This window comes from Nerophis ophidion, linkage group LG17 (assembly GCF_033978795.1).
Source record: "Nerophis ophidion isolate RoL-2023_Sa linkage group LG17, RoL_Noph_v1.0, whole genome shotgun sequence".
Lineage (NCBI taxonomy): Eukaryota > Metazoa > Chordata > Actinopteri > Syngnathiformes > Syngnathidae > Nerophis > Nerophis ophidion.
In genome coordinates, this window is record NC_084627.1 from 48,178,343 (window position 1) to 48,195,489 (window position 17,147).

Here is a 17,147-nt window from a genome sequence, read left to right on the forward strand (position 1 = left end):
CATCAATTCTCAGTGCGCCTTTGTGCGGTTATGTGAGTACCACCTTGAGACTACAAGAAAGAGGAGAGACAAGAGCTCAGGAAATCAAAAAGTCCTCTGACACCTTAAGTCCGTAGCACTAATCAGAGTCTGATCAAATCCATAGGCGTTTTTCCTCATCAATTCTCAGTGCGACTTTGTGCGGTTATGTGAGTACTACCTTGAGGCTCTGGGAAAGAGGAGAGACAAGAGCTCAGGAAATCGAAAAGGCCTCTGACACCTTAAGTCCGTAGCACTAATCAGGTCCGTAAACACTAATCAGAGTCTGATCAAATCCATAGGCGTTTTTCCTCATCAATTCTCAGTGCGACTTTGTGCGGTTATGTGAGTACTACCTTGAGATTATGAGAAAGAGGAGAGACAAGAGTTCAGGAAATAAAAAATGCCTCTGACACCTTAAGTCGGTAGCACTAATCAGCTCCGTAGCACTAGTCAGCTTGATCAAATCCATAGGCGTTTTTCCCTCATCAATTCTCAGTGCGACTTTGTGCGGTTATGTGAGTACCACCTTGAGACTCTGAGAAAGAGGAGAGACAAGAACTCAAGAAATCAAGAAGGCCTCTGACACCTTAAGTCCGTAGCACTAATCAGAGTCTGATCAAATCCATAGGCGTTTTTCTTCATCAATTCTCAGTGCGACTTTGTGCGGTTATGTGAGTACCACCTCGAGACTATGAGAAAGAGGAGACACAAAAGCTCAGGAAATAAAAAATGCCTCTGACACCTTAAGTCCGTGGCACTAATCAGGTCCGTAGCACTAATCAGTCTGATCAAATCCATAGGCGTTTTTCCTCATCAATTCTCAGTGCGACTTTGTGCGGTTATGTGAGTACCACCTTGAGACTATGAGAAAGAGGAGAGGCAAGAGCTCAGGAATTAAAAAAGGCCTTTGACACCTTAATGGTTAATTTCTTCTCATTAGTCCAGTCCAGAATCTTGGGCCTGTGGCAGCGGTCTCGTGAATTTGCAGCTAATCAACCCTTCATTCATACTAAATGTCAAATCAAGGCAATAAATCCAGGCTCCCTGTCCATTTATTAATGTTTTATAGCCAGATTTCTCCTAAACCCAAACAAGTGAATGCTTATCATGTCAGGCTCGTCATCCGAGTCATTCAGAAAATTCCCTCAATAATAATAATAAAACAAGGAATAAATAATCCAATCTGCAGATGTTAGATCTGATGTGTTTGGAATGGTCAAAAGGAACGGGAGGAAGGATTCGAAATTATAATGCAATTTTTTTGTTCCGCTCTCGGCCAAATATAGCAGAACAAACAAGTCCCTCTACAAGCCCAGCGTCTGTGTGCACATCATTAATCAGAAGGCAGGAAAATGGAAGTCGCTGCAGTTTTGCCGACAGAGAGCAAAACATAGAGCAGGGAAACGATGTATACTGATAATCTTCCTTGCAATGTGAGTGGGTCACTGAGATTAGAGTCTGCGGGTACTCTATATCCCTTTGTTTTCTGTTTAACACCCACTTCAATTTTTAAAATATTATCTTACAAACGTTTGTAGCTTTTTTGACGGTCGCTTCAGGATGAGCCGTTTTGTGGGCGGTCTTAGCTACGTGTCTCACCTTCGACAGCGTCTTCTCCCCGTTATCTTTGTTTTGGCGGTGTAGCGTGCAAGGACAGGGGTGGAAGAAGTGTCAAATATTTTGATTTAGGACTAGATGAATAAACATCGATTGATTGATTGATTGATTGATTGAAAAAATGGAACTTACTAACTCTACTTCAACCAATAACGGAGCAGCATCTCCTCATCCGTGGCTCAATAATACAACATCATTGCCGGAAATTTGTCCTGTGAAAAACTTTCCGACCCTCTACTAAATTATGTAAACCCACTACAGTTTTTAGCGCTTTGATAGCTAGTCTACTGACAGATAGAAGTACAAACTTTACACTACTTTATATCATAAATGGCAACAGCAGAGGATAAATGTCCCATAATAAAATAGAGAAAAACAAGAAGCTTATGACTACGGCGTCGCACGGACTACAATGGCGGATGCGCGCTCATGTTAAGGACTTATGCAGATCCCAAATATAGATCAGCAGGTACCAGAAGGTAAGAAAGATTGGTTTTGCATAACGGCATGTAATGAGTCTGCTAATAGGTGCCATATTAAGGTCCTTTTACACACACCATAATAATACTAGTATGTTTAATGCACCGACAATCCATCAAGTGGTGGGCTTCATTGCGTCCCGAAGTCATACTAAAAACATTATGACAGATTTTTGAGTGCCGTGTGTAATGTTCTATATTCTTAATGAGATATTTAAAGTTTTGGTATTTTTTACTGGCGTCATCTTGCAATTTACACGCATCTCTTATGTGTGACTGCCATCTACTGCTGACACTCATCATTACACCATGTACCAAATAAAATTGCTTTGAGGTCAGTAAGCACAACAAGAATTATTCTGTACATTAGGCGCACCGGTTTATAAAGCGCACTGTCGATTTTTGAGAACATTTATAGACTGAAAAATACGGTGGTCTTTCTCCCCCTGGGGAGATTTTGCAAATGTTTTTAAATTCCATTGGAAAATAACATGATTTCGGGTTGAATCACATACTACAAAATAGGAAATTCCCTCTAGTCCCGCCTATATTTTAAAGCTTAAATTGGGTGTTCCGAAGTGTGTTAGAAAACAAGCCTAAAATCACAACTGGGTCTATTTTGGGGAAACTTAAGTTTTTAGGTCCAGAACTATGAAATACAGGTGAAATGCCAATGTTGTCAGCATTGGCGTAGTCCTTTATGACCTACCCTGTGGCTTAGTGGTTAGAGTGTCCGCCCTGACATGGGTAGGTTGTGAGTTCAAACCCCGGCCGAGTCATACCAAAGACTATAAAAATGGGACCCGTTAACTCCCTGCTTGGCACTCAGCATCAAGGGTTGGAATTGGGGGTTAAATCAACAAAAATGATTCCCGGGCTACTGCTCACATCTCCCCTCACCTCCCATTGTCAAATGCAGAGAATAATTTTGCCACACCTAGTGTGTGTGTGACAATCATTGCTACTTTTACCGGTTTAGCTCGGTTGATTAGAGTGTCCGTGCCAGCAACTTGAGGGTTCCAGGTTCCATCCGCGCTTCCGCCATCCTCGTCACTGCCGTTGTGTCCCTGGGCAAGACACTTTACCCACCTGCTCCCAGTTAAGTTGAAATGTGTGGTAAACCCTGAATGGATCATCAGTCAATTACATTGCGGAGAGTCATGGCAGGAAATCATCATTCTTTAATTAAAGGAAGAGAGCTGTTGTGTTTTAGTTTTATCCTGCCTTCTCCTTTTCGGTCAGCCGGGAGACATAGTCTTCCCAACGTGTCCTGGGTCTTCCCCGTGGCCTCCTACCGGTTGGACGTGCCCTAAACACCTCCCTAGGGAGGCGTCCGGGTGGCATCCTGACCAGATGCCCGAACCACCTCATCTGGCTCCTCTCCATGTGGAGGAGCAGCGGTTTTACTTTGAGCTCCCCCCGGATGGCAGAGCTTCTCACCCTATCTCTAAGGGAGAGACCCGCCACCCGGCGGAGGAAACACATTTCGGCCGCTTGTACCCGTGATCTTATCCTTTCGGTTATGACCCAAAGCTCATGACCATAGGTGAGGATGGGAACGTAGATCAGACGTTAAATAGAGAGCTTCGCCTTCCGGCTTAGCTCCTTCTTCACCAGAACGGATCCATACAGGGTCCGCATTACTGAAGACGCCGCACCGTGTCGCCTGTCGATCTCACGATCCACTCTTCCCTCACTCGTGAAAAAGACTCCTAGGTACTTGAACTCCTCCACTTTGGGCAGGGTCTCCTCCCCAACCCGGAAATGGCATTCCACCCTTTTCCGGGCGAGAACCATGGACTCTGACTTGGAGGTGCTGATTCTCATTCCGGTCTCTTTACACTCGGCTGCAAACCGATCCAGTGAGAGCTGAAGATCCCGGTCAGATGAAGCCATCAGGACCACATCATCTGCAAAAAGCAGAGAACTAATCCTGCAGCCACCAAACCGGAACCCCTCAACGCCTTGGCTGCGCCTAGAAATTCTGTCCATAAAAGTTATGAACAGAATCGGTGACAAAGGACAGCCTTGGTGGAGTCCAACCCTCACTGGAAATGTGTTCGACTTACTGCCGGCAATGCGGACCAAGCTCTGACACTGATCGTACAGGGAGCGGACCGCCACAATAAGACAGTCCGATACCCCATACTCTCTGAGCACTCCCCACAGGACTTTCCGTGGGACACGGTCCAATGCCTTCTCCAAGTCCACAAAGCACATGTAGACTGGTTGGGCAAACTCCCATGCACCCTCAAGAACCCTGCCCAGAGTATAGAGCTGGTCCACAGTTCCACGACCAGGACGAAAACCACACTGTTCCTCCTGAATCCGAGGTTCGACTGTCCGGTGTAGCCTCCTCTCCAGTACACCTGAATAAACCTTACCGGGAAGGCTGAGGAGTGTGATCCCACGATAGTTGGAACACACCCTCCGGTCCCCCTTCTTAAAGAGAGGAACCATTACCCCGGTCTGCCAATCCAGAGGGACCGCCCCCGATGTCCATGCGATGCTGCAGATTTTTGCATTTTCTTTATTTATTTTTTGTAATCCCACCTCGTCTACCCTTTCTGCATCCTGACCAAGACCCCAACATGAGCGATCCCACAATGGTCACATGACCCGTTAGTTTAATGTACACTAATTTCATTGGCCTTTTCTCACAAGATGAACGGTGGCATATAAAATCTTAACTCAGGTGACATCTTAATCTGCATAGTGCTGACTTTGCTGCAGGAGCAAGAAGCAAGAGGTGGGTAGATCCATAGCTGCAGAGTCTGGAGCTGTGGGATCCCATGTGAGTTTCCCTTCTTTGACGTAAACCACTATGACCTTTTTGGACCTTCTGTGGACAAATGATGAAGTCCTTGAGATAAACCAAAAAAAACAAAAACGTTTTGCAGCATCTTGTGACCTTTGTTTCTGATCCATGATGCTTTCAAGAAACACCGCATGGCTCGTTTCTGCGGAGGACTCCCGATCCATCTGCTCCGGGGTGCCAATCTGGCAAAGACTGGTGTGAAAGTTATCGCATGGACCTCGTTCTGGGCACGGTGCCTGGCAGTGATTCAGTGTTTCCTCCGCGGCCTTGGCGGTCCCGTGTGCAGCGGGTGGGGAAATGTCCTCTGCATGGGGGGGCAAAGTCTGATCCCAAGTGTGAAAGTCCTGCTTTGTTTTCTTCAAAGCCCTGACCGGCTTTTTTTTTAGATCGCCGACGCTATCTGGGGTGACACGTGAAAATCCCGACGTATAAGGGAAGTCGGTGCTTTCCTAAAACACTGTGATAGGAGTCAGTGTGTGACAAATCCATATTTATAAGCGACATCCAGGCGACATTCTTTTGCCCTCAGCGAGCTATGCAGAGCAGTAAATTGAATTTTGCAGCACAATTCTGACAGAATGCTGAATAAGTGAGAGGATCTGTATTTTAAAGAAACGCATGGCTGGTGACCCGCATACATATTAGAATAAATATACAATACACAGTCGTGGTCAAAAGTTTACATACACTTGCAAAGAACTTCCTGTCAGGGCTGTTTTGAGTTTCCAATCGTTTCTACAACTCTTATGTTTTTCTGATAAGAGTGATTGGAGCACAAAAAAATCATGAAGTTTGGTTCTTTTAAAGGGGAACATTATCACCAAACCTATGTAAGCGTCAATATATACCTTGATGTTGCAGAAAAAGGACCATGTATTTTTTTAACCGATTTCCGAACTCTAAATAGGTGAATTTTGGCAAATTAAACGCCTTTCTGTTTATTGGTCTTTTAGCGATGACGTCAGAACGTGACGTCACCGAGGTAACACACCCTCAGCTCTGTTATTTTCCGTTTTTTCGACTATTTTTTGGAACCTTGGAGACATCATGCCTGGTGGGTGTGTTGTCGGAGGGTGTAACAACACTAACAGGGAGGGATTCAAGTTGCACCACTGGCAAGAAATCTGTTTAAGTCAGGACTTTGGAAAGGCCATTCTAAAACATTAATTCTAGCCTGATTTAGCCATTCCTTTACCACTTTGGAGGTGTGTTTGGGGTCATTGTCCTGTTGGAACACCCAACTGAGCCCCCGACCCAACCTCCGGGCTGAAGATTTTACGTTGTCCTGAAGAATTTGGAGGTAATCCTCCTTTTTTTATTGTCCCATTTACTCTTAGTAAAGCACCAGTTGTGTTGGCAGCAAAACAGGCCCAGAGAATAATACTACCACCAGTTAAAAACTCAACAGTGTCAGTAATCCATGCCTTACATCAGTGGTGTCAAACTGAAATACAGAGTGGGCCAAAATTTAAAACAGAACAAAGCCGCTGGCCGAGGTTGAACAAATTAATCTTTTAATAAGCACCCAATAAAGTTTTTCATTGAATATTGAACAAGCAAGGCTTATATAACTTTATAGTGACATGCAAAATTGAGTTTAAAATAATCTTAATAATAATTAAAAAATATCAATGGCACCATCCATCCATCCATTTTCTACCGCTTATTCCCTTTCGGGGTCGCGGGGGGCGCTGGCGCCTATCTCAGCTACAATCGGGCGGAAGGCAGGGTACACCCTGGACAAGTCGCCACCTCATCACAGGGCCAACACAGATAGACAGACAACATTCACACACTAGGGACCATTTAGTGTTGCCAATCAACCTATCCCCAGGTGCATGTCTTTGGAAGTGGGAGGAAGCCGGAGTACCCGGAGGGAACCCACGCATTCACGGGGAGAACATGCAAACTCCACACAGAAAGATCCCGAGCCTGGATTTGAACCCAGGACTGCAGGACCTTCGTATTGTGAGGCAGACGCACTAACCCCTCTGCCACCGTGAAGCCCTATCAATGGCACATTAAATCAAATTTAAATAAAAATTGAATGCCTCTTTTGTATTTGCAGCCTTCTGAGGTAAATATTAACATGAACTTTTTCCAGAGGCTAACACATTTGAAAATAAAATAATGAATAAATCAACCATTCAGGCCTTTTTACTGCTCAGTTAATGTCGGGGCTCAGGAGGGTGGGGTTAGGGGGGCGGGGTTTGTTGGAAGAGTTAGTGCTGCAAGGGGTTCTGGGTATTTGTCCGGTTGTGTTTATGTTGTGTTACAGTGCGGATGTTCTCCTGAAATGTGTTTGTCATTCTTGTTTGCTGTGGGTTCACAGCGTGGCGCATATTTGTAACAGTGTTAACCTTGTTTATACGGCCACCCTCAGTGTGACCTGTATGACTGTTGACCAAGTATGCCTTGCATACACTTGTGTGTGTGTATGAGCAGCATATATTATGTGAGTGGGCCGGCAAGCTGTTTTTATGGAAGAAAAGCGGACGTGGCGACATGTAGAGAACGCCAAAAGCAGTGATTTTACGGCCCGCCCCCAATATTATTGTCCGGGTGGAAATCGGGAGGAATTCGGGAAGGGCACTGAACTTCGGGAGTCTTCCGGGAAAATTGGGAGGGTTGACGAGTATGAGTATTAGCGGTGAATGTGGTGTTGCAGCGGCAGGCCAGCTCTAATGTTAATTTGATTTTGCCTCAAGGGCCAAATTATATTACATGGAGGGCCAGATTTGGCCCGCGGGCCACAGTTTGACACCTATGCCTTACATGGTCAAAAATCATTAAAAACCACAATTCCCAGAATGCCAAGGTAAAATTGCTCAAAATTACTGTTGAAGGCCCCTGGAAAGGAAGGCGGTTCAGTCCGACTCATTTACCAAACAAGCTACGTGCAAGGAAGAACAGCAAGCAGCCACAACCGCAAGGTCCACCCTACAAGTTTCTCCAAAAACACCAATGGTCGCTGAATATGCTTCATTTGATATGCTTAACTTGTACCTAGAGGCTTGTTAAATTTACTTACTGAACTATCTTTTTTTTGATTGAACTGCTGCTGATGATTATTTGAAGATTAACTAAAAAAAACCCAACAATGCTTCAAGTTGGAAAATAAAAAGTTGATAAATTGGAAATCGTGAGTTGTCCGTGGGTCCTTTTTGGTCTAGAAGAGTGGAACTTAACACCATGCTTGACGGTAGGTGTGGTGTTCCTGGGATTAAAGGCCTCACCTTTTCTCCTCCAAACATATTGCAGGTTATTGAGGCCAAATTGCTCAATTTTTGTTTCATCTGACCACAGAACTTTCCTCCAGGTAACATCTTTATCCATGTGATGTCAGTTGGTTATTGAAAAAAACAAACTTCATAAATAAATGATAAATGGGTTGTACTTACCATCTTAGAAATACACTAACTTTTCTTATGTTTTCATGCTAACATTAGCATGGTAATTTTGATCATTTAAACCTAAACTTCATGGATTTTTGAGACTTGTATTCATATTGTATGTATGCTATCTGTTCTCATGATAAAATGCTAATAATTCAGGTTTTAGTGACAAACAAGTATGTGCACCAATCACTCCATCACAAAAATATAAGAGTTGTAGAAATTATTGGAAACTTAAGACAGCCATGACATTATGTTCTTTACAAGTGTATGTAAACTTTTGACCACGACTTTATTTGGAGGTAAACTCTCATGGTAGCTGATAGAGTGCTTAAAGGTACATACATTTAAACAAAACCCGTTTCCTTATGAGTTGTGAAATTGTGTTGGATGTAAATATAAACGGAATACAATGATTTAAAATAAATGTTTAACCCATATTCAATTAAATATACTACAAAGACAACATATTTGATGTTCAAACTGATAAACATTTTTCTTTGCAAATAATCATTAACTTTAGAATTTGATGCCAGCAACACGTGACAAAGAAGTTGGGAAAGGTGGCATTAAATACTGATAAAGTTGAGGAATGCTCATCAAACACTTATTTGGAACATCCCACAGGTGTGCAGGCTAATTGGAAACAGGTGGGTGCCATAATCGGGTAAAAAAACAGCTTCGCAAAAAATGCTCAGTCTTTCACAAGAAAGGATGGGGCGAGGTACACCCCTTTGTCCACAACTGCGTGAGCAAATAGTCAAACAGTTTAAGAACGACGTTTCTCAAAGTGCAATTGTAAGAAATTTAGGGATTTCAACATCTACGCTCCGTAATATCATCAAAAGGTTCAGAGAATCTGGAGAAATCACTCCACGTAAGCGGCATGGCCGGAAACCAACATTGAATGACCGTGACCTTCCATCCCTCAGACGGCAGTGTATCAAAAACCGACATCAATCTCCAAAGGATATCACCACATGGGCTCAGAAACACTTCAGAAAACCACTGTCAATAAATACAGTTGGTCGCTACATCTGTAAGTGCAAGTTAAAGCTCTACTATGCAAAGCGAAAGCCATTTATCAACAACATCCAGAAACGCCGCCGACTTTTCTGGGCCCGAGATCATCTAAGATTTACTGATGCAGAGTGGAAAAGTGTTCTGTGGTTGTATTAGTTAAATTAACAACACATCCAAAAAACTATCAACATGGATTGCTTTCATCCAGACAAACTAAAAATGATTCCTCCGGGCCCATTTTGTTCTGCTGCCCTTGGCAGCCTTTCTCATCTTAAATAAATTGTTAATTATTATGCATACTTAATAGCAGCCAAAGAGGATCACTTTTTAAGTCTGACTGAAAACAGTTAGGCCCTGAATGAAAAATAACCAGAATAGTAGAACATAACCTGTTTTGACATTAATGTGCATACATTACGCTGCTATATATTTAGGTCAGGTTTCTCCGACACCATCTGAGAAGCTTTTGTTTTTCTCTACCAGAGCTCATTCTGGAGGACCGAAGGAATTTGTCTACGATTTATTTGATGATACAAGAATAGCAAAGCTTATGTCAAAAAAAGAAAATGAAATTAAATTCTCTTTAAAAGCATTAAATCCAGGAGGACTGTTCCACCAAATAGCAAATCCAATTTTCCTCAGAAAGTCTGCATGAAAGATCACCATCTGAAAGATCTATAATCAATTAGAAGTTCTCAATGAAAGAAATTAATTTAGCACTAAAATGCTGGATAATACATTACAGTGCAGTATAGCGGATCCCAGAAGTTGGGCACCAGTGTGGTTTTTTCTCTACATCTTGTAGACATCTGTCAATGTAAGACGACAAAAGTTTGAGTGATTTTTAAAATGCAGACGAACGTAAAAAAAAAAGAGATCTTTAGAAGCATTTAAGTCAGTAGAAGCATTTAAGTCTCACCTTAAAACTCATCTGTATACTCTAGCCTTTAAATAGACCTCCTTTTTAGACCAGTTGATCTGCCGCTTCTTTTCTTTCTCCTTTGTCCCCCCCACCCTTGTGGAGGGGGTCCGGTCCGATGACCATGGATGAAGTACTGGCTGTCCAGAGTCGAGACCCAGGATGGACCGCTCGCCTGTATCGATTGGGGACATCTCTACGCTGCTGACCCGCCTCCGCTTGAGATGGTTTCCTGTGGACGGGACTCTCGCTGCTGTCTTGGATCCGCTTTGAACTGAACTCTCGCGGCTGTGTTGGAGCCACTATGGATTGAACTTTCACAGTATCATGTTAGACCCGCTTGACATCCATTGCTTTCGGTCCCCTAGAGGGGGGGTTGCCAATATCTGAGGTCCTCTCCAAGGTTTCTCATAGTCAGCATTGTCACTGGCGTCCCACTGGATGTGAATTCTCCCTGCCCACTGGGTGTGAGTTTTCCTTGCCCTTTTGTGGGTTCTTCCGAGGATGTTGTAGTCGTAATGATTTGTGCAGTCCTTTGAGACATTTGTGATGTGGGGCTATATAAGTAAACATTGATTGATTGATTGATTGATGTTGATTAAAACGACAAAACCAAAAGTAAATGGGTTATGGTAAATGGGTTGTACTTGTATAGCGCTTTTCTACCTTCAAGGTACTCAAAGCGCTTTGACACTATTTCCACATTTACCCATTCACACACACATTCACACACTGATGGAGGGAGCTAACCTGCAAGGCGCTAACCACGAACCATCAGGAGCAAGGGTGAAGTGTCTTGCTCAAGGACACAACAGGCGTGACGAGGTTGGCAGAAGGTGGGGATTGAACCAGGAACCCTCAGGTTGCTGGCACGGCCACTCTCCCAACCGCGCCACGCCGTCCCCATACAGTTCGTTGCTACATCTGTAAGTGCAAGTTAAAGGTCTACTATGCAAAGCGAAAGCCATTTATCAACAACATCCAGAAACGCCGCCGGCTTCTCTGGGCCCGAGATCATCTAAGATGGACTGATGCAAAGTGGAAAAGTGTTCTGTGGTCTGACGAGTCCACATTTCAAATTGTTTTGCAAATTGTTCGTACAAAAAGAAAGCGGGTACTTCCCAGGTATCACTCCGCCGTTTGCAGCTTGTGCAAAACACGGCAAAACCAAAAGTGAGGCCAGTATGGAAGTGCTCCGAACTGGACTATGAGGGAAACAAAACATAATGCCTGCGTACTTGAGCTGAGCAAGGAAGGAGTCTTCAATAATGTATAATGTCGCAAGCTCAACTTATGCAGTGCTAATTACAAACCCCGTTTCAATATGTGTTGAGAAATTGTGTTAGATGTAAATATAAACGGAATACAATGATTTGTAAATCCTTTTCATGACCGTGATGTTCGATCCCTCAGTATCAAAAACCGACATCAATCTTTAAAGGATATCACCACATGGGGTCAGCAACACTTCAGAAAACCACTGTCATTAAATACAGTTCGTTGCTACATCTGTAAGTGCAAGTGAAAGGTCTACTATGCAAAGTTAAAGCCATTTATCAACAACATCCAGAAACGCCGCCGGCTTCTCTGGGCCCGGGCTCATCTAAGATGGACTGATGCAAAGTGGAAAAGTGTTCTGTGGTCTGACGAGTCCACATTTCAAATTGTTTTGCAAATTGTTCTTAAAAAAAGAAAGCGGGTACTTTCCAGGCATCACTCCGCCGTTTGCAGCTTGTGCAAAACACGGCAAAACCAAAAGTGAGGGCAGTATGGAAGTGCTCCGAACTGGACTATGAGGGAAACAAAACATAATGCCTGCGTACTTGAGCTGAGCAAGGAAGAAGTCGTCAATAATGTATAATGTCACAAGCTCAACTTATGCAGTCCTAATTACAAACCCCGCTTCAATATGAGTTAGGAAATTGTCTTAGATGTAAACACAAACAGAATACAATGATTTGCAAATCCTTTTCATGACCGTGATCTTCGATCCCTAAGACGGCACTGTATCAAAAACCGACATCAATCTTTAAAGGATATCACCACATGGGCTCAGGAAAACTTCAGAAAACCACTGTCATTAAATACAGTTCGTCGCTACATCTGTAAGTCCAAGTTAAAGGTCTACTATGCAAAGTGAAAGCCATTTATCAACAACATCCAGAAACGCCGCCGGCTTCTCCGGGCCCGAGGTCATGTAAGATAGACTGATGCATAGTGGAAAAGTGTTCTGTGGTCTGACGAGTCCACATTTCAAATTGTTTTGCAAATTGTTCGTACAAAAAGAAAGCGGGTACTTTCCAGGTATCACTCCGCCTTTTGCAGCTTGTGCAAAACACGGCAAAACCAAAAGTGAGGGCAATATGGAAGTGCTCCGAACTGGACAATGAGGGAAATAAAACATAATGCCTGCGTACTTGAGCTGAGCAAGGAAGGAGTCGTCAATAATGTATAATGTCGTAAACTCAACTTATGCAGTGCTGATTACAAACCCTGTTTCAATATGAGTTGAGAAATTGTGTTAGATGTAAATATAAACGGAATACAATGATTTGTAAATCCTTTTCATGACCGTGATGTTCGATCCCTCAGTATCAAAAACCGACATCAATCTTTAAAGGATATCACCACATGGGGTCAGCAACACTTCAGAAAACCACTGTCATTAAATACAGTTCGTTGCTACATCTGTAAGTGCAAGTTAAAGGTCTACTATGCAAAATGAAAGCCATTTATCAACAACATCCAGAAACGCCGCCGGCTTCTCTGGGCCCGAGATCGTCTAAGATGGACTGATGCAAAGTGGAAAAGTGTTCTGTGGTCTGACGAGTCCACATTTGAAATTGTTTTGCAAATTGTTCGTAAAAAAAGAAAGCGGGTACTTTCCAGGCATCACTCCGCCGTTTGCAGCTTGTGCAAAACACGGCTGCCCGTTTCTTCACCAGCACTAAAAAACGCGAGCACAACACCCTAGTCCTGTCCGTCACCGCATTGATTTTAAATTATTTGTATATCCCTAAAAGGTTTGGCCCCACCATACCTGACCGAGCTTCTGCAAAATCATACCTCTTCTAGAGCCCTAAGGTCAGCTGACCAACTGCCGTTGGCGGTCCCCAGATCCAGGCTTAAGACCAGAGAGAACAGAGCCTTTTCCGTTGCCGCCCCTAAGCTCTGGAACAGCTTTCCCCTCCACATTAGGTCAGCCCAGAGCCTGGGGGTCTTCAAAGCCCTTCTTAAGACCTATCGCTTCTCGCTGGCCTTTAACCAGAGTTGAGTCCACCCACTAGGCCACCATTTCTCCATTGAGATTTTATATATAAGTATATATGTATTATAGAAGGGGTAGGGAACCTATGGCTCTAGAGCCAGATGTGGCTCTTTTGATGACTGCATCTGGCTCTCAGATAAATCTTAGCTGACATTGCTTAACGCGATAATTATGAATAATTTTGCTGGTAATCACAGTGCTAAAAATAGGGTAAAAACATGATTTAACTAAAAAAATATACAAACAAAAATCGCTCACAGCGGAGGCACAACTAGGGCTAAAAACAAAACTAACGCATAAACAGACTAAGAACATAAATCAAACAAAACTTACTTGGCATGGCATGAAGCATGAAACTATGGCAAGGCATGAAACAAGTCAGCACAGGGCGACTGACTGGCAAAGACGAGCTTAAATACTGCCTCTGATTAGTGCTCGGGAAGCAGGTGAGCTGGCATTTTGTCCACCAGAGACAGGTGGACAAAATGAGTAACCAAGGAAACCAGACAAGGGAGTGGAAAAAAAAACAGGAACTTAAAGAGTCCAAAGGACAAACAGCACATGGCCAAACAAAAACATGACCAACAGACATGACAATTTATTTATTATTGGTTAGCTTCAGAATAACAATGTTATTAAAAAGAATAAGAGACTTATTATACTCTAAAAATGTTGGTCTTACTTAAAAATGGACGCATTTAGTTGTATTCAGTGTTAAAAAAATATGATATGGCTCTCACGGAAATACATTTTGAAATATTTGGCTTTCATGGCTCTCTCAGCCAAAAAGGTTCCCGACCCCTGTATTATGGTACCAGGCACATTTACATGTCATTTAGCAATTCTGCTCTCTTGTTGTTGTATTAATAATGATGCTCTAAACTCTAGTTGTGTATCGAAATTGTTAAAACATAAACATAGTGTGTTCAGCTGTATGATATCGACACTCATCTTCTTGTTTCTGGGAGAGGACACGAAACAAGAGGTTTGCTCTCGTTATCACAGTTTTGACTAAAATCGGAGCTTCCTGACCAGCGGTTGTGAACTCTTGCTATTCTATTCGACTTGAACTCTGCCCTATGGGAGGCATGGAGTCGCTATAGCAAGCAAAGTGAAGGTCCCGCCAATCGGAGGCTAACTAGCCAAACCGCTATCTCAAACCAATTTCCTAGCAACCTGTAGTTATCTAGCGAGACCATGACAGTTTGTACACGTTTTAGTCGTTTCTGTGCGCACAAAGTGATCTCCAAAACCGGCCCGGCACAGCTCTGACAAGGTATGACAATTGTGAACATAAACAAGTTAGAAGTGCTGCTAGCCTTCAAAGTTAACAACGGCAACTGATTTCACTTGGCTGCTTAGCAACCATGAAATTCAGAAACGGAAAAATCCCAGCTGCTTAGCAACCAAGAGACCCGGTCGACGGAACAATTCCAGCCCGATATGCCCGGGCTAACAGAACAAATTCCGAGAAACGGATGACCCGGATATAAGATTGTCGCTGCAATTAATACAACATCTACATTGTGAAATCAAAAGGCTACAATCAAACAGAAAATCTACAGAGACCGACTGGATTTCCATGATAGTATACGGAAGTTCAGAGATGAAACAAAGATTCTCAGAGAGGACAACACAGCAGTGAAACAAGAGTTGTAGGTGGTCTTAGGGAAGAATGCAGCATTGAGCCAATGGTTGAATGCCTGATCAGGGGAATATCAGTGTTCTGGAAAACATCAAAGAGAAGATGGATAAGTTTACACGACAGTATGACATTATCACTGCAGGGCTACGCATCAATCTCTGATCCTTTGCTAGAACAATGGTCAACAGAGGAGAAACAGATTAAACGGATGCTGCTTTAACAGATCAATAAGTGGTCAACTTTCTGCAATCAAAGAATCTTGACGATGATTTTAATTGCATTGACTTGTGCATTCCACTGAATAGAAGAAACAACACCACCATACCAGACATCATTGTGAAACCTGCCAACAGGAAATCCTGAAATCCAGTGAGCTAATGCTATCTTTTGCTGCTATTGCTGACACACTGATCCGACAGCTGCTTCCGCTTTGTCTCAAACTAAGTACAAGTTAATTCTAGATTATGTTATGCATCTCTTACCTAGTAGAATATGAATGTGGCAATGGACCGAGAGGATGGCCGATTCAAACACCCCCAAGATAGCGATAAAGAAAATTTTTTTTTTTTTTTTAACTCTTCAGAAGGATTTTGAATGATTCTTCATCTAAACAGGATTATGTGAGCGTACCGTCGGTCAGGATCCCAGCAAGAGAAGAAATTGTACAGTAAGTGTTTGTTTTGTTGTGATTGTTTGTTTGTTTAGCAATGCTGCTGATACTAGTGTTTCAATAAAGCTACATCCCTTTAGCACTCGGCTTTCAATTACTTATTGCTCATCCATTTTGTGTTTAGGCTCAAAAATATAAGGTTCTGTATCATAATTCTTCCTAAAATAATCGTTGACTCTCACAAAGTCTGCATGATTTGCAGTGTTATTGATAGGGAAGGAATCTGTGTTTCTACTTACACTAAGGGATCATGTGATTGGCCTTCTCATTATCGCTCAAAATGGCTCAAGTAGCTCCGTGACTGATACTATTTGAGCATATCTATTTATTTGGCAGCGTCTTTTCTCCGTCATCTTTGCTGTAGCAGTGTAACGTGCAAGGACGGGAGTGGAAGAAGTGTCAAAAGACGGAGCTAACTGTTTTAATGACTTCAGACTTTACTTCAATCAATAACGGAGCAAGCATCTCCTCATCCGTGGCTCGCTAGTGACAACAACAACGCCGGAAATGTGTCCCGTGAAAAAACATCCAGCCGGAACTCTCTAATAACTAAAGTTCCATGGGTTAATAAAGTATTCTCACTACACCAGTATGTTTTTAGCGCTTTCAAGGCAAGTTTATTGACAGATATAAGAACTTTACTCTACTTTATATTAAAAAATGGCAACAGCAGAGGATGAATGTCCCATGACAGGAAGATAGAGTAAAATAAGAAGCTTATCGACTACGGGGTAGGAATGGACTACAAAGGCGGACTCGCCCAAATTTTCAGGACTTATGCAGATCCCAAATACTGATCAGCAGGTACCAGAAGGTGGGAAAAGTAGCTTTTGCATAATATTGTGGAACAAAACGCTAGATATTATGGCTTACCTTATACACACACCATAATAAAGTACCATTGATTGTCACACACACACTCGGTGTGGTGAAATTATCCTCTGCATTTGACCCATCATCCTTGATCACCCCCCTGGGAGGTGAGGGGAGCACTGAGCAGCAGCGGTGGCCGCGCCCGAGAATCCTTTTTGGTGATTTAACCCCCAATTCCAACCCTGAAATGCTGAGTGCCAAGCAAGGAAATGTGACTCAACCGGGGTTTGAACTCACAACCTACCGATCTCAGAGCAGAGACTCCAATACTCGAATTTAAGGGATGTCCAACATTTTTCCACAAAGGGTCGCCCAGGGAAAAAATAAAGCATGCGGGGGCCATTTTGATATTCTTCATTTTCAAACCATAACAAAATATATGGATTTATTTAATGTTTTTTTTTACCTTTAGGGCTGCC